Source organism: Accipiter gentilis, chromosome 15 (assembly GCF_929443795.1).
Source record: "Accipiter gentilis chromosome 15, bAccGen1.1, whole genome shotgun sequence".
Lineage (NCBI taxonomy): Eukaryota > Metazoa > Chordata > Aves > Accipitriformes > Accipitridae > Astur > Astur gentilis.
Window position 1 is genome coordinate 12,897,612 of NC_064894.1, and position 17,673 is coordinate 12,915,284.

A 17,673-nucleotide genomic window follows, 5' to 3' on the forward strand; every position below is an offset into this window, starting at 1 on the left:
AGCGGGTGTTCCAGCGCACCATCTGGTTTCTATCCACACAAGCAACTGCAAAGCACAGAGTATTTCCCTCTGGAGCCGTGTCTTCCTCCCCGGCTCCCCCTCCCCGCCCGGCCCCCCACTCCTCCGCTCCCCGTCTCCTCCTTCGCCCCCTTTCCGCGGCGGCCTCTCCTCCCCGCCGCCACGCCGGGGACCGCGGCCGCCCCACCGAGGGCACGGCAGCGGAGCAGGGATGCTGCGTCGTGCCACCCCCTGTGAGCTCGCACCCCTGCGCACGCTCACGCACGCAGAGGGATCGCCTCCCTCGTCACCGACGCTTGGGGTAACACGCTAAAAAAGAAGCGTGTTCTTGAGCGGTGCAGGAACCGCGGCGGCGGCGCCCACCGCATCTCGCTCACGCACACGCGCCCGCAGGGAGCGTTCGGTTTGGATGACATCGACTCCGTGCCGACACCGCAGAAGGACTTCAAGAATGAACCTAACAACAGGAGGACAATTAGCAGTCTTAGCTGCTGCCCCCAAACAGGGCTTTCTAGGCACACTGAACTGGGTTGGTTCCTCCATCCCACCAAATTAAGAAGAGTCTGGGGAAAAAAAGGTTAAAAAAAAAATAAAGGAGAAAAAGAGAAAAAGAAAGAGGAATGGAATGAGAACTGAAGAAAAAGGAATGAAAATATTTACTTTTCCTGTGATAACTAATCAAGCTCTTTCTGAAACTATAAAAAAAGCTTTCAAGTGTTATTTTTTAGAAGACCTTGTACCATATGTTTGCTTTATGATTTTATGAATTCTAACTACTATTTATGTTTTTAAAGCACTTCCATCCTTCTGTTTGTTTCTGAAGTCACCTATGGGAGATCAGCAGTAATTTTCCTCTCAGGTTGGCCAATTTAAGATTAATCATGACCTAATGCAAGTATTCAGGGATGCAAGCAATAGGATATTCAGCAAATCCCACACTTGCTCCTTTAAAATAAGTTTATACTCTGCAATGAGTCACTCATACAGTGTTTATCCAAGTTACCAGTGCTACAAGAAAAAAAAGCCCATTACATTTGCAAATACATACAAATCGCAGCTGTAAGCACCCAACTGCTTACACCAGGACTTGTTTCTATGACTGGATATTGATTTTTTAATAATGTGTCATTATACCAATGTTGATACAGCAACTATCTTCCCGGAGTATGCAATTTAATACTAAATAGAAGCTGGCTCTAGGAAATACCAAATCCACATCCATTCACATGCTATTTAAATGCCCTTCTTGGTCATGACTATAGCAATGCAAAGCCACAACTGTGTTTTTCCCACCTAGCACCTAACAAAGGAAATGCAAAGGACTCGCCAGTTAAAAACAGCTCAGTCTAAGGCAACCAGCTCTGCTGATCTGCTTCTCGATAAAATACTGCAGATCCTCTCCAATCGGTGCTGGAAACCAAGAGGCTATGCTGAAAAAGATGCATGTTTTTTTCCATCTCCTCATACGTGTAAGAAATCAGTGCATGAAAAAGCGCTCTGTAGGCCCTTATCCTGGCATCAAATAGACGTGGGGAAAACCCATATGCCTGTGAAAAGCCTGATGACTTCACTGGGATTGCCTAAGAAGTTTGAGGGTAGGATCTGGCCCCAATTACGAACGTGGAGTGCAATTAGCACTGTAAACTCCCCCCCTTCATCTTCCACTCCCCCTCAGTGAGGGAAATAATTAAAATGATTAAAAACATAAGAGATGCATTTTAGCTAGCAACATACGTTTCCTGTAAAATAGGATCCAAATATGTTGAAGTCCATTATTTGAAGGTAAGATTGTTGCAAACATATTAGTAGCACGCTTAAACATCACACATTAGGTTTCATACAGCCATGCAACAAGAAATTGTCTTCAATCACACACGGAAAACAACTAGCGGTAGTCTGCTAAAGCAGTAAAGGTCTAGGTCTGGGTCTTTTAGCAGATTATGATAACTGATCCAGAAATCTTTTAAAAGGGGGAATTCAAGGGAGTAGTCACAGATTCAGAGTTGTGCAGTCTGAAGGGACAGCTAATCATTTGACCTTCTTTCATAAAACAGGCATGAAGCTTCCCCGCCTGCATCGACACAGCTGTAAGAGGTTGAATTAGAGAATCTCTTAGGGCAAAAAAAAAAAGTATTAAAAAAACCCCAAGAACAGCCTCAGAATCAACAGCCTGACATAAGGAAGGAAGCTACCACAGCTCCAGCAACGCTGTCCTATTCAGCAATCACCCATGCTGTGGGAACACTCACACCCTCTCACCTGGTCTGAATTAATTTCACAGCCAGCCACTGGGTCTTGTTATACCTTGTCACCTTCCTCTCCTCCTCAGTCCCTGACAAAGGGCCCCTGTCAGCCTGAAACCCAGCCGGTTTTTAAAGCATAATAAAAAGCGGTGTCACGTTATTACCTGAATCCACTGAGTCCTCCTGCCAATAATGATGTTTTCGCAATCACATTTTTCTGTTTTTAAAAACTTCTCTCTTGCCTCATCGCTCTGTGTGAAAAACAACACAAAAGAGAAAATCGATTAACTGCACGTGACTATCTATTATTTGCATTACAGCAGTTGGCTTTCCCAGCAGATATTTAGGCCTTTTTTTTTTCTTTTTTTTTTCTGCCATGTGTCATAAAGATATTAAACAAGAAGTCCTTTTCCCAAAATTACTCATTGACCAAATAGAAGGAACAGAGAACAATCTGGAGGGGCAGCGGAGGTACCACTGCCCATCACTTGTAGAGCTGCGCAAGAGAATGGCGCTCTCCCCGGGGCATCCTGCCTGGCAGTGCCGGGACCAACGCCAAGCAGACGCTCAGTGCCACCAAAAACAGAAATACGGGGGAAGAGAGAGCTGCTTAAGTTTCTTTCCGTTTCAACAGTAAATACATGCCACTAATAACCGCAGCAGCAATGTAAAAATAATACTTGCAAAATTACATCGACAGTAAATTACTTAACCGTACAGTTTCCCTGAACTTTGCACCTACAACATTATTGAAGTAGTGACTCCGCTTAAAATTCTCGAAAGGGTCTTTTAGTGTCTGTGTTTACTCCTCACTTCACTTATTAGTAGCTTTAAGCTTCAGCGTGAAATTCTCCTGCCAATACACCAGTGAATCAAAATGTACCCTTCATATAAGAAATTTCCACACTTAAATAGGGAAGAAAAAAGCCCATATGGTAGAAACCCAGCTGAAGGCACAACCTCAAAAACCCCACCAGCCTCTCTGAATGGCCAGAAGACACATCATAAGCAAAGAAAAAATGCAACTGGATTTTCAGTACTGGAAACGCCATTAACGTCAGTATCTCATCGCTTTCTCTGAAAGCGAACAAAACAATCCCCTTCACTTAAGGAGATGCAACTCAACCGTCCGTCCGTGGTCCCTCGCCTGCCTCCACAAGGGCATACGAATTAAACACAGCCACGCAGCACGGGACGGGGGATATGGCTGCGATACCCTTCCTGCAAATTCCAGGGCTCGAGCATTTGGCACGCTCTGCCCACCATCGACACGGATCCCTGCCAGAAAGATTTGCTGCAAGGGTCCGGTCTCAGTGGTCCGAGTAAGCCATTCCCGAAAAAGTGGCTGGAAAGACTCAACGAAGACCAACCCTCTCCCCCGCTCCAGGTGACCTCCCTGCCGCAGGCCCGGCCGCCTGGAGCCGCCTACGCTCGACACAGAGCGGCCAAGAGCCGGGGCCGGCGGGGAAAAATACACCAGGACGAGAAATTTCACTCAACGGAGACGGAAAACTGGAGGTAGGATGGGGAGAGAACGACAACCTGGTTAAGGACGGAGGGCTGCACCGCTCCAGTCAGTCAAACCCAGCATTTCCCCAGTGGCCATTAACGGCGAGTTCCTAACCGACCTGAAACCCTGGCTTCTCTCAAGCAAAACTAATGAACGCGCTCAGCAAAAGGGAACCGTATTTCAATACGTGAAATTCTACGTGGTATAGAGACGTCTCAGCGGCGAGGCTGTGAGATCCTCAAGATCCTTTGTCCTCTTAAGTTTTAACTCTCCTCCTGTAAAGAAGTGGCAATGCTTCCCAAATCATTTGTCAAACCCTCAAGCCTGACACTGATAAACAGAATAAGTTTGTGAGGAAATGACCAACTTCTTCAGTAGGGTTTGAGTAGTGTGCCATAAATAAAAGCCCGGGGCCAAACACCGAACAGCAGGGAAAAACCAAGATGCTGAATAGGGCATCCACCCAGGGCTTGCAGCTACAGCTGTGTACGCTCGGCACGAGGCAAGGGACTTGCAGAAAGAGAAGAGCGCGATCACATAATCGAAAACTGTCTGTGCATTCACAAGACTTAACAGTAAGTCTGCACAAATCCTTTTTACATCTCACTGAGTAGCACTCTGACCTTAGTTATAATATTGTAATGTATTTGTGTATGAAAGTAAAGTTAAGAGCAAATAGCTGAAACCACCCTAGATATTATGCTGCCTTAGACATTCATAGCATATAACAGAGCATAGGTCTACAGTCAACCAAACGCACGATGCAGGAAGACAGACCTTAAAGGTAAATAATTCAGGGCTTGAATTCTTTAAGGTAAATAATTTAGGGCTCTAATGAACTCGCTGGCTGTAAATAGGGAGTTCCACTGCTAGGAACCCTCCAAACTGCCCTACATCCAATCCTCGGGAGTGCGGAGCAGAAAACTGTCAGCAAAAACACGCCTCAAATAATCTTGGCTATAGCAGTAAGGACTCTGTCTAACGCAAAAGGAGTCTTGGACAGGAAAAGGCAGCTTCACAGACTGGTTCCAGTGCTCCGTACTGGGCCCATGAACTGCTGAAAAGGAGGTGTAATTTCAGAAACATCACCTGGGCAAGCAGGGAAGTGGTCTGCAAAGCAAGGTACTTGACCCATGCCATGTCCCATGGAAGCATCGGAAAAACCCTTCAAAGGTAGCCAATGCAGCAGTTTGGTCCAGAGGTGCTAAACCCACACGTGACTATGGGTGAGGCTGTAAGCTTTCTGCGAAATAAGACAGCCCGTAGATGGAAAGGAACCAGACAAACCCCCAACTCCCCCTCACTTCACAAGCTCTCTTTCCTATTCTCTTACAAAATTGGCTATGGTCAAGTGCTTTTATCAACACCTGGGAATTCCTGTGCATCCATCAAAAAGCATCTTGGCCAGACAAAAATCCGTCAACAAACCACAGTATCAATCCTCATCAATTCTTAAATTACCAGCAAGTCTCAGCCTTCCCAGCCTGCACCCTCTAGTTCCAAGGAGTCATTCACAAGCAGCAACTTTTTCTGACTAACCAAGGAAACTGTATTAAAATGGAGATACAGCGAATTTTCAGTTATACAATGTGGTTGTTGCTGCTAAAAAAAAATCCGAGGATTTTTACGCTGTCTCACACATACATAAAGTAGCACGTAAAAACACCCTAGAGTTGCCTCACACCCTCTTACAAGACCTACATGAAACCAGACCATGGAAGAAAACCCCGCCTTTCACCGCCAGACACGGGCACGCCAGCAGCAATAGCCAAAGCGCTGCAAGGCTGCTGACGAGCCTGGAAACACCGTATGGGAACATGCCCACGGATCAGCAGTCGAAAACGCAACTGCTGTTCTCAGTCCGTGCCCAGCGGAGATGAGATCTCATCGCCAGCAGAGATCTGGGTCACCACCAGGAAGCTGGAGTTATCCCAGCACCATCTTCTAGGTAATGCCCCCAAAAGGGGAAACAAATCTGTGGCGAGGCTGCATCCGACAAGGTCCTGAGTGTAAAACAAAAACAACCACCAGCATTTCTTTGCTCCCTGGCGATACCATCCAATTGCAAAAAAAAAAAACCCCAAACCAAAAACAAAACCCCATATCACATGATGTCTTGTATGCAAGCTGCTTTGCAGAAAGAGCGTGTTGTAAATGCAAGGTTCAGATTGCAGCGTCTCAAGAGCTCGCAAACACATCTCGATTGCCAAAGTCTGCCTCCTAAACGCCAGGCTAAAAAGTACTTGCTTGCCTATCCTGTACTTCAAAAATGAAAACCCAAACGTGGGGAAGGAGAAAGCAAGAAAGACAATGAACTATCAATTTTAAACCTATGATGTTTGTGAAAAATAAACATGCTGAGTCTCCACCTAGCCAAGTAGCTGATACCTATCCAGGCGCAGGACTGAAAACTGAACTAGCTTTCCAATCTCTGCTAACCAAAGCTTTTGCGATCTTCCTGTACGCCATTTCCTTGTTTACGTCTCATGGTACTGGAGTTCAACTTTTGGAGAAACACGAATGGCGAACCTAGAAAGTGAAATGCGTATTATTTACAGAATAAGGGAGCATGCCATTCGCAAGAATTTGTAGCCGCACACATCCCAATCCTGTTCCTCGGTCCAACACCCACTCCTGAAATCCTGTACCAACCAGATTAGCCGATGTGCACATGCTTGCGCTCTTGCAGAAACAATAGTCTCTTTCAGTCCGTACAGTCTTCTGAAGAACCAGGCGAAAACGTCATGGGAAAAGTTAGGAAATATCTGCAGAAAACAGTCCGCAAGATGAAAGGCAGAACGAGCCTTTTAACTTGCACAAAGTACATAAAATGGAGGAGAAATGCATAGCTTTGTCACCTAGCCCCTCTTCCAAAGGGCTTTTTTGGTTTTTTTCCCCAGGATGGAAAAGGGGGTTGAAACTACTTTAGAAAATAAAACACTCCGGTGGTGGAACAGCTGCCTTACAAACGGAGCGCTGCAGGCGAAATCCAGCTCAGGGAGCTGCGCGGCAGATCTGGGAGCCGATACCCGCTCCCCTTACACGCAGGGATCTCCTGCTGACGGCAGGGATCTTGGCAGGCAGGATGAGTCCTCCTGCCCCCAGCGCTCCTCCCTTCGCTCCCCTCCCAAACAACGCTCTGCTGCTGTGGAGGGCATAACACTTTTTTTTAATTAATCCAGCACAAGGTTTGAGCTGCCTCAGGGTTAAGCTAAACATTTTCTGTCTTTAACCACTATGGCAGAAGTAACTATAGAGAAAAACACTCTGCCATAAGGCTAGGGAATTGCAGACAGAAAAGAAGCTGCAACAGAGCCATTCCTGACCTCTCGAAATTTTGCCTCCAGAGGACTCAAAAATAAGAAACCGAATTTTTAATCAGCAGGGAAATGGGGCAGGGAGACTTGCTTTCAGTAACATTATGATTGGGAATACCACGTAAAAGGCGTTATGGTGTTGTACCATCCACCTTTTGTTCCAAACTGTAGGTCTGCAAAAAACCTATCAGAAAAAAAATCCCCCCCTACTATCAGGACAGCACTAAGCACTCAGAGACATTTAAAACAAATACAGTTCTACAAACCCTTGTTTCTCATCTCGCAAGGGGCTATAAAACTCCTGCAGGAAATGAGTGCTCCCGTATCTAAGCAGAATTTCTCTGCATGTGCTCACGCTGCCTACTATTTTTTAATTGTCTGGTATGCATCTGCCTACAGGATTGCTTATGTTAAGGGAAATACCGACATCAGCTCTGCAAAAAACACCGACTCCTGTTCCTCGCAAACACCGCCAAGGTTAATGGCAGCAATCACGGCTTGAACTCTGCCTTTGCCTTGCGCCAAGCAGACCATATAACCGCTGGCATCTTACCTCTCACGCGCGCTTCCCTTCAACTCACGCTCACTCTCTGCAGGATTTTACTAAGCAGTTCATCTAAACCCGATCGCAAGTATTTTTCAAACTGTAGGAGCAAGTCAAAGTATAATTTGATGTATCTGATTGCAAAGACACCATATGAGAATGTGAGAGCTGATCACAGAAGAGTACAAGTCGCTTTTTCATTTCACAGCTCAGAGTCAAAAAGGGTGTGTAGGACCCTGATATATACCAGATGTTTTAAAGTAAGGTGGAAAAACTGGTGTGGACACCTTTGTCCATCAGGAAAGCTTCCCAACGGCTACCAACTGGCTGTGCTGTAGCGAGCAGGCTTGCTCTGCCTGCAAAAGATTACAAGCCTAATGGAATGGGAGTATTAGCAGTTTTCATGCACATGTATAAGCCTGCTCTCAATCCTGCTCACTTTTCCTGAAAATAAATTTGACAAGTCCATCGGTGCGATGTGAGAAAGCCTCAAAACGCAACTCATTTTGTTACATATATTCTTGTACTTATTTCAGAAAAATTCATTATTTTAAAGAAAAGAAGTTTGGGCTGGAGCACATCCATGGTTTCACTAAGTTCCACATTCAATCCAAGAAATGAAAGAGCAAAATTTTTTCACTTGTTTGTAGCAAGTCTTGAGTCAGTTTCCTTCAGAAATTTTTGTTCAGAATTTGTGTTTGGATTTAAAAAGTGAATAAGGCTTTCACCTCAGCTCCCAGGGGCCGCAGCCACTGCCTTCCCTGCACTAGACACTCTAAAAACGCATACAGAGACTTCGTATCTGTGTCCTGAAAAGCCAAGTTTCCATCTTGTAGTTACAAGACTATAGGTTGTTTGCTTTTCTTTTTCAAAAAAAGGTAGACTTCATCATGAAAACAGAAAAGGGGGGGGGGGGAGGGGCAGGGAGGGGAAGCAGCCCTGCAGAAAAGCATTATTTCTGAGGAACAGGAATATGCACCCATCATTTACGTTGACCCCTTAGGTGAAGCTAATTGCAGAGATCAGAAGTCTTTCCATGGACTTGGGATGAAGTCCGGTGAGTTCAAAATACTGCCGAGAGTGGACATCGCTGTCCTCAACTGCGTGGCGTGGGGGTGCGTGAAGGCAAGGCTCCTCCATCACCCACAACGCCTCCCAGTATGAGAAGCCCGGGCGGTGCTGGAGACACCCTGGTACCAGGAGAGCGCACACGCGCAAGAGCTGTCAGACAGTATCGTGATAACGACTCACCTAAGACGGAGGGAGACTTTGATAACTTCCTCGTTGGTGGCTCTGCAGCTCCCATTTCCACAGCCCATGCTGGTTCAAAGAACATCACAGGACGAGCATGAAACAAAAAGGCGTATCTCGGGCCGGGTACAGGTAAATATACACACAGGTGCAGCAAGCTGAGGGCTGGGATCTCGCAAGCCTCCCATATCCAACCCAAACCAACTTCTTCACTGAATGCTACCTCTGTTCTTTTTCTACATAACATTTGTGATCATAAAAGGAGGTTTTGGAGATTTACCTAGGGCTTTGTGAGGCGACAGGATATTTCGCTCACCATCCAGTTGAATAGTACTTACGCCTGTCGCTTCGTTTTTGCGTTTCCTTGCGCGCACACAACTGCCCCCTTCTTTCAGCCTGGCTCTGCCTGAGGAGCAGAACCGTCAACTCTCCCGGCTCTGGGAGCAAAGCGCTGCCCACGCCAGCCTCGAGCTCAGCGCTGAAGTCACTCGTTCCTGCACGGGGCCGTGCAGATAATCCTTTGCCCGTTAAACATCCTACTTTCTTCCTTATTGCTCTGGAAGGATACGAATGAACGAACGGCACTTTTTCTGAACACCACCTTCTGCTTTTATCGAGTACTTCAGTTACTGGCTCTGCCTGTACCTCCTTGCCCTTCGAGGCATCAGTTAAGGTGGCTGGGTCTGATTTCCAAGTCCCCAGCTATAAGACTCTTCGAGGAAAAAAGGCTGGATGCTATTAGCCCTATGAGAAAACACGCATTTAGTACATAACCGTGGGCTCCTGAAACACAGCTGTTAAGCGCAAATCTCAGTTTCTGAAATTTTCTTTTTCTGTTGCCTCATTATCTATACTACATCCCAGCAGAAACCAGAGTCCCTGCAGGCGGAGGGAGGAAGCCTTTATGCTTCCAGCTGCATCTAATGCTGGCTAGTCAACCAGATGCAAAATGTTGCATCAACCTGATGTTTCGCTTCAAAGCCTCAAAATTCTTCTCTTACTGCTGGGACTAGGTGCTTGTGGTTTGAGTTACCACTGGGGAAATGGAAACGCACAGCCAACACTTGAGATTACCTCCCAACGCTGCCAGGCTGCCCTCAAAAGAAAAACAACCAGAAGATGTCAGGCACAAAATGGCTTAAATCAGATAGCTGGAAAATACTCTGTAATAAACAAAAAGTTAAGTGCAATTAATTTAAATGAAAGCTGAAGCTCCCAGTAAGTCATCATTTTAATCTTAAGAGTAGGACAGGATCCCTAAGAAGTAGCTCTGGCCAAGAAGTCCCGACCACTAAATTTAATCCTGCAGGTGCTGACTTCATGCCGTTGTTGTCTTCCAGCCAGATCGTTCCAGTTCAGCAGCTTTTAATATTTTCAGCAGAATCCATAGACTGAAACTCCATTTTTTAAGTATAGTCATGCACAGAAAAAAAATTTAACTTGCCAATGAAGAACAAAAATACCAGATCAATGAGCATACAGTCTTAGAAATATAACTCTAATCCCGCACTTGCTAAGAAATCTCTTTCAAAGAAATGTTTATGTTAAAATTTAAAGTTATGTTCAACATTAATCTTAGGGAATTTTACAACAGAACATACCAATTTTAAAAGGATTCTACAGTTTTAATGAATTCTTAGAACCCATAGACAGAAATTAAATGGGGGGGACATACAGTGTTGGCTAGACATACTTCAATATTTGTTACCATAGAAACAAGCCAGCAGATTTAGGTTTTGGAGTTATCCTTGCTATAAAATATTAAACTTCTTACAGTTTTTGCATATGTATATTATGGCAAGAACACTGACAATCCTGATAAAGCCCAAAGCATCTTAATTATTTAACAGGATTTTAGCTTTTTTTTTCCCTTCCTTTCTTTCTTTCTTTAACAGAGTATCCTTTAAATTTTATTTTTTTTCCTTAATGGACTGTATTTTAAAATCTTCCAGTACTTCCAGAATACCGAAGAGACACTTCTGGCTGAAAGAAGAATATTCAGGAGATGCACAAGAGATAAAGGCTTATTTTTCCATGATGCTGTGGAGAAGTGGTAGACAAAAGCAACACAAACATATTCTGATAAAGAAGATTCAACACTAATGGTAAAAGTTATACCAATTAGCAACTGTGATAATTTCACCAGCTAAAAGTACATTAAATGCTACATTTCATTTGATAGAGAGTTCATACTTCAAATTTGGTGGTTTTGTTTTCAACCCTAGCAATGGAGAAATGCTGAAGTACAGAATTTAAGTGATTGAGATAACATCTCGACACTTCAGTACTATCAAATACTTTTGGCAGATGCCTCAGAAACGAAACAAATGCATTGCCCTTTCATGCTTCAGGAGAGCATCGACAGTTGTGTTCAATCCACAGCACAACCAGCACGCGAAAGGATCAGCAATTCAAATAAAAAGGAAGGACAGATGTTTACTCCAGCAACTCTCCTTCAAAAAGGAAGGACAAAAAGCTTGTTTGGACAACTCAAATGGCAGAGGAGACTGACAGCTCAGCTTGCCATCCAGAAGAGTCCTGAACATTATTTGCTGTTGGGACATGAGCTCAGCCAGGGAAGCTCAGCACTTGGGCAAGCCCAAGCTCACCGCCGCCGGGACTGGATGTGTGCAAGTGACTTTGACCCTGATTTCACAGCCAAAACCTGCCCCATGTCACAGCCCTCGCTTTTTGGTTCGATTCAAGAAAATCTGTTTACTGGAGGCTCAACATGAGGCTTCCACATGACAAAAAAATGAAAAACTTGGGAGTAAAACCCATAAACCACACAGTTGTTTCAGTACTATATTCCAGCACTGAAGGGGACGAGGAAAAACACCAACAGAAGCACAGCAAACCAGAACAAAGAAAAAAAAACTGAGCGACACTGAAACACGTTCTTCTTCCAAGAATTAAACAATGATTTTTACAAAGTGTAAAGATAAGCAGTGGGACTACCATTTTCCTGAGGTCAGTTCTCTAACACAGGTTCTCAAATAGCCAATTAAATGTACTCAGTCCTCACACTCAGACGTATACCATCATCTTAAAAAAGCCCAATAGCTCAAGCCTCTGAAAAAAAAAAATGGAAAAACTTATTCTTGAAGGCTTGCAAGACAACCCTTTAACTAATGGAAAATCTTCAACACTTTAAAAGAGGAAAATGGTAAGGCGGCTTAATTTTAAGTGAGTAAGAATTTAAATGTCACTTCCTGCATGTGACATCGATTTGAAGAACCTTGCATTTTTGTTTTCTTTGGTGTGGTTAACGGCAGAATCTTTGTAGAGTACATTACTATAGCATTTGCTGTTGCATGTTTATGTTCGGCAACTGCTTTGCATAATTCTGAACAAAAGAAAAGCAGAAAGTGATTTTTTCCTCTGTAAGGAGATAGACAGATCTAAAAAGTAGCATGCTACTAGGACTTTCAAAGAAAGACTGGAGAAAAACTATCCCAACCCTCAAGGGAAAAATGCACAATTTCCTTTCACTGACAGCTGCAGCAAGGTACAATGAATTTATTTTATCTGAGCAGTTACGCATACACATTAAAGGCAGAGCAACGCTACGTACTATAGAGGATTTACCCACACGAATCCACCAAGGGCACCACTATCGACCTGCAGCCGAGAGGTGGGAAGTTATTCAGATGCCTGAATAAGTGCTGGAATGAGAAGAGATCCAGGCAGCACGTGTTGTCAAAGATAGGGCATTGCATACACGCATTCAAACGCAGAGCTATAGACCCCCTCGACGCGCCCTCTCGTAGGCTCTCCGGGCCAGGTTTGTCCCTTAGGGAGCTACATCCCACTGGACACGGGCTCCGGCTCTTTCATTTCCAACTGCTGCTGCAGGTGTCGATGCCTCAGCGCCTTCCCTCACCCTTCTTGCCAAGCGTTCGTAAGTCAGGGGCTGGTTCAAAGAATCCCTTAAGAAATGCGGAGTGGCTTTTATGAAGTTTTCTGTAGAACTCATACATACAAATAAAATAAAGCAGGCAGGAGTCTATGTATGCGCGGCAGGTATATTGTGGAACAAAAGAGCTATGGTTCAATCAGACCGCTCAGCTGGTAGACACCTCTCCCAAACCCCCAAGAAACGCATCCACACAGCGATGGCTTTTACATCATTTGACAAACACCTCTCCAATTTGAAGTGACCGTTTGTGGCATTGACATTGGGGATGGGTTGGGTTGCCCTCCTGTGGTGGCAGGACAGCACGGGGCCAGCGCCCGGCCACCCCGTGCCTGGACTCTGAACAGGGACACCCCGACCCCAGCACCGGGTGGCGAAAAGGAAGGAGATGGCAAATCCCTTGCGGCAGTGCTGCTGCGCAGGGGGAAGGTGCGCTCCGGTTCTGGGTAACACGCTCCACTTGGTCTGCTTAAAATACATCTTTTAGAAAATCTGGAGTTTTAGAGTGTTTCTCTATCTCATAACACAAGAAGAAAATAAGTTTCAACCAAATAAAAACTCAACACACGCAAAAGAAAATAGGCTCTATACAACAAGCGATTTACCCAATAGTAATTCATTCCCCTTTATACCAGGGAGGCCAAGAGTCCACTTGGATTCAAACAGGGACTGGACACGAGTTGCCCATCTCAGCAAGACTTTGGAAAAGAACATAAACATCTCATGCTCCAGTCTTGGCCCAATAATTAAAGGGTAAAGCCACCATAGGCTGTCAGGACGTTGCATTTGTCATTTGAGGTGGGGCAGCAGTACTGCTCCTTCCGCCGGAGCACCTTATGCTGGTCACCAAAATAAAGAGAGGAAATTGGGGTATACGGACAGGCATCTGAACGGGCACAGAAATGCACGCAACTCTTCTAATATTGGAAGATTAACATGCAAGAGAGTTGATGAATGGGAAGGATTAAATATAGAACTAAAAAATAAGCGAAATTATTAATTGCTCAGAAAGGAAACTGATGATTTACGGAAGAGAAAATTAGTAAGATTTAGGAAACTGAAGGGAATAAGCAGCGAGTGAGCTGCGGGGTGGGACCATCTGGTGCCTACGAGCCACAGCGGTACAGGGCACATGCCCCCAGCTTCGGCTGCCCCTCTCTCCTTCTCCCAGTCTTGGCGTGTGCAGAGCAGACACAGCCAAAATAGGCAGCGTTTAGCAGTTACTGGCTGAAAATAACCGACTTTAAAACCAACAAGCTGCAATCGGTTTTTACTAATATCCTATAATCTGAAACAAAAGAAACCGGTCTCTTCACTCAGTTAAACGCTTCCATGTGGTCTCGCAGTGGGCTGGTAGCACTGTCATGCTCATGTCCTCGTATTCCAGCGCTTTCTAGACATTTTTAAACATAAATGCATACTTGTTTTATGCTGTTTTCATTTATTTTAAGAAGGGATAAGTAGGAATGGAAATGGAAGGCATTTTTAGCATATTTATTTTTAATGTTTGGGTTACAGCATCTCAACAGTAACCCATGCTTTTGGTCCTACGCTTCTATGCTTTGCAACTATTAAGATAATTGAACTCTTGCAGTCGGCATGCAACCAATAGGCACCCCAAAGCAGCATAAGCCTGAGCAATAATCCAGCACCTTAAAGTCTATTATGATCAGCTGTTTGCTCGGTGTCTTCGATCCACTTGCTTTTGTGGAGAATGATAATACAGAGGAAAAAGAGACAGATATGCTGTGAAACCGTAAAAGCACTTCACACTTTAGCACAACACCTGCTTATTTTTTTTTTAACTTAATGCCATTTTTAAATCACTTACAAAAATACTTTTTTCAGTTAAAAAAAAAAAAAAGAGATACAACCGACTACATCCTCTTTGGGTTACGCTCATGAATGAGCTACTGTCTGCATTAGAAACAAGCACCTGGATCAATTCATGGGCATCCAGTGAAGCCCGTTGGTTTCCTTTCCAAACACACTAATTTACAAAAGACACCGTCAAATCCCAGCCTGCAAGCGGCCTCACTATTAAATGCAAAATCTCAGGGGTGGAAGCGATGACGTGCAGGAGGCAGAGGGGCTGCTCACCACAGCGGAGCCATGCACGGGAATGAGACCGCTCCCTCCCCCGGAGAGGTTATTAAGACACCGAGGCAAATACTTTTCATACTTTTCCGAAGGTCCATTATGAAATACCATACCGAAGACTCATTAAGAAACAATTTTCTGCTATCTTTGGGAGATCTTGCATTTCCTCACACAAGTCTTTATATGGGCTCATCCCCTCTACAGACGAATACTTTCTGCACGGGGTAAACAGCAGGACCTGGAGTTGCACAGCCAGCCAGCCAGGAAAGAAGTGGTCTGAGACCGTGCGGAGGAGGCATCGGCACCTTCCTTTTTGAGCACAGCCGTCCTCCTACAAAACCCGCTCAGCAATTCCGTGGGGACCTTGCCACCACCCTTTGTTTCACCTGGTCCAGCTCCCACACGTCCCAGGCAGAGGTTTCCCATCCTTTACCCCCAGGAGGAAGGACAAGCTCAGAAGAGCTGTCACTGTGTCACTAACATCCCCGGGGGTGCCTTCAGGCTCTTTGAGAGGGCTGAGATAAAACTCACCACCATCTAGGCAGCTTTCTGTGCCTGTCACTCCCATCTCCCCAGGTCTCACAACTTCTAAATTTTGCACCGTCCCCTCTACCCCTCCATCCCCCAGAAGCAGTCTTCTTCTGGACATGAGGACACTTGGCACGTGTTTCAGAGGGACTCCAGCAGCAACTCCTCCTTCACGGAAGGAAAATCCTCGTAAACTTCAGAGTCAGGGTTTAAGAGATACATTACCTTCATATATTTTTCTTGCTGAGGTCCAGTTTTACTCATTAGCCTTTTGAAGGAGCACCTTTTCATTCAACATAAGCATGCAGAGGATTTTTTTTACCCCCCTATACAGAGATCTAGGGGACTAGTACAGGTCATCTGCCATGATGAAAGCCTGCATGAAGAGCAGTAATAAATTTTTTTGAGACCCTGATATATATATAAGAATCAACACACGAACCTCAAGTTTCAAGAAATGCACCATTCTCGGTTTAAAGTTGTAGACTACAACACACTGTCTTTTCCACTCAGTATTGCTATCAGTCTCCCTATTAATTGAATAAACTCCCATATTTGATTTAATGGGAATCTGCTGTTCTAAACAAAATATATAAGGCAAGAACATTTACTTAGGCTGCCAAATATTTAAATGAAACCGAGAAGAAAAATCAGAACAGGCATAACACATTTCACAAAAGGGCAGCTGTAACAATAATTAAGTTGAAGTGGCCCAAGAGATGAAGCAATAGAAAATTGGAAGCAATTAACATATAATATTCAAGAAATATTAAATCCATACTGAAGACTCGACACAGCATTCACACAAAAAGACGCGGTGATGAAAAGCAGATACTTTGCATAATCAGCAACAAGATATTTCAAATGTAGCCATCAAAACAGAGGAGACCGGTAACGCCACACTGAGAAGAGCTGGCTGCGGAACGGCAGCGCCGGTAGCATCAGCAGGAGGGACAGGGCACAAGTGCCCGTGCATCACCCCACCGCCAGAAGAGGAGGTAACAGCTACACACAGCCCTTCTCCTCTGCCCAGGCGGCAAGAGCATCTGCTTGCAGCCAGCCTGATGGGTACTGAGGGCCTTGGTAAGTACCTTCCCCCTAAGAAACACCTCTGGGTGAAACCAGGAGAACCACAACCTGTGCAACCAGCAGGATCACAGCGCCTGGTCAGTGCCCATTCTCGCCGCCCTGGGGACCCAGCTTCACCCTCTAGGTTTGTCTTGACCCAAGTAGGCAACACCACCGGCCTCTCTTCTGGCACCTCCTGAGGTCACCCTCCCCTCTGGCTTCCTCCAAAGCGGGACATCACGGTCCAGCTCCTCTCCGTCCCCAGGCCTGAGCACCATCCTCCCAGGCTCCTAGCAGGCTCGAGCACGTGCTTAGCCAGAATTCAGACCTAACCCCAGGTCCGCAAGTTTACTTCTTCCGAGGCACAGAGAAATAACTCAGACATACGGAGGGATTTTACATGGGCTCTGGAAACCAACTTGGACTTCAACAAGTAGCAGACATGTGCGTAGCCAGACAAAACGGCAGTTCCCTCCATGCTCCACCCTTTCTTTCAGCTGATGCAGAGGGGGATACAACAAGTACCCTCTGGACATCGCTTGCTGGTCCAGAATCACAGGGCTCATCCTCTGTGTCAGGGACCAACACTCACTGCCCTTCATGCCCTACTTCTCGCCACAAGCCCCTGGGCTCAAGCGAGCCCGCTCGCTATGGAACAACACCTCACAGCTCCGCTCTGGACTTATGCAATTGCTTACACATCTTCCCAGAGCCTCTGCGAGCTGGAAACTCCCCGTTCATGCTACAAGGGAGCTGTAAGGAGCTTGCCAACCACACTTGAACGAGACAGCAACAAGCATGATGATAATGCAGCGCCAGAGTTTTCTCTCTCAACTTTAGGTAGAACTTCAAGATGACAAAGGAATTGTCTGCCTCACCACAGATGCAGATGCCGAGAGAGGTTTTTCCCTTGTTTTTCTCCTGTGTTAATATTTCAAGAGGATGAAATTGTGTTTGTTTTTTTTTTTTTAAACTGAATTGTCATGGGCTTTGAAGTACCACTTACACTGTGGGTCCTGGCAAACTCAGATGAAAATGGCTGATGAATTTCAGATATTTTTGTTTTGTTGTTCTTATGTTTGATGTTCACACTTTGAAATCTAAAAATGTTAAGAATGTGATTGCTATTCTTGCATGATAAAGGCTGTTTCTATCACAGCCCTGTAATACTGCAGGGG

At 45.2% G+C, this 17,673-nt stretch overlaps 1 protein-coding gene across 1 annotated transcript in view; it reads right to left on the reverse strand.

Moving 5' to 3' along the window:
- BACH2 (BTB domain and CNC homolog 2) overlaps nucleotides 1-17,673 on the reverse strand; it is a 192,180-nt gene that overhangs the window by 148,338 nt on the left and 26,169 nt on the right. Inside the window, exon 2 of the mRNA XM_049818335.1 lies at nucleotides 2,426-2,512. The gene's annotated coding sequence lies outside the window, so the exon portion shown is untranslated. The remainder of the gene's footprint in view (nucleotides 1-2,425; nucleotides 2,513-17,673) is intronic.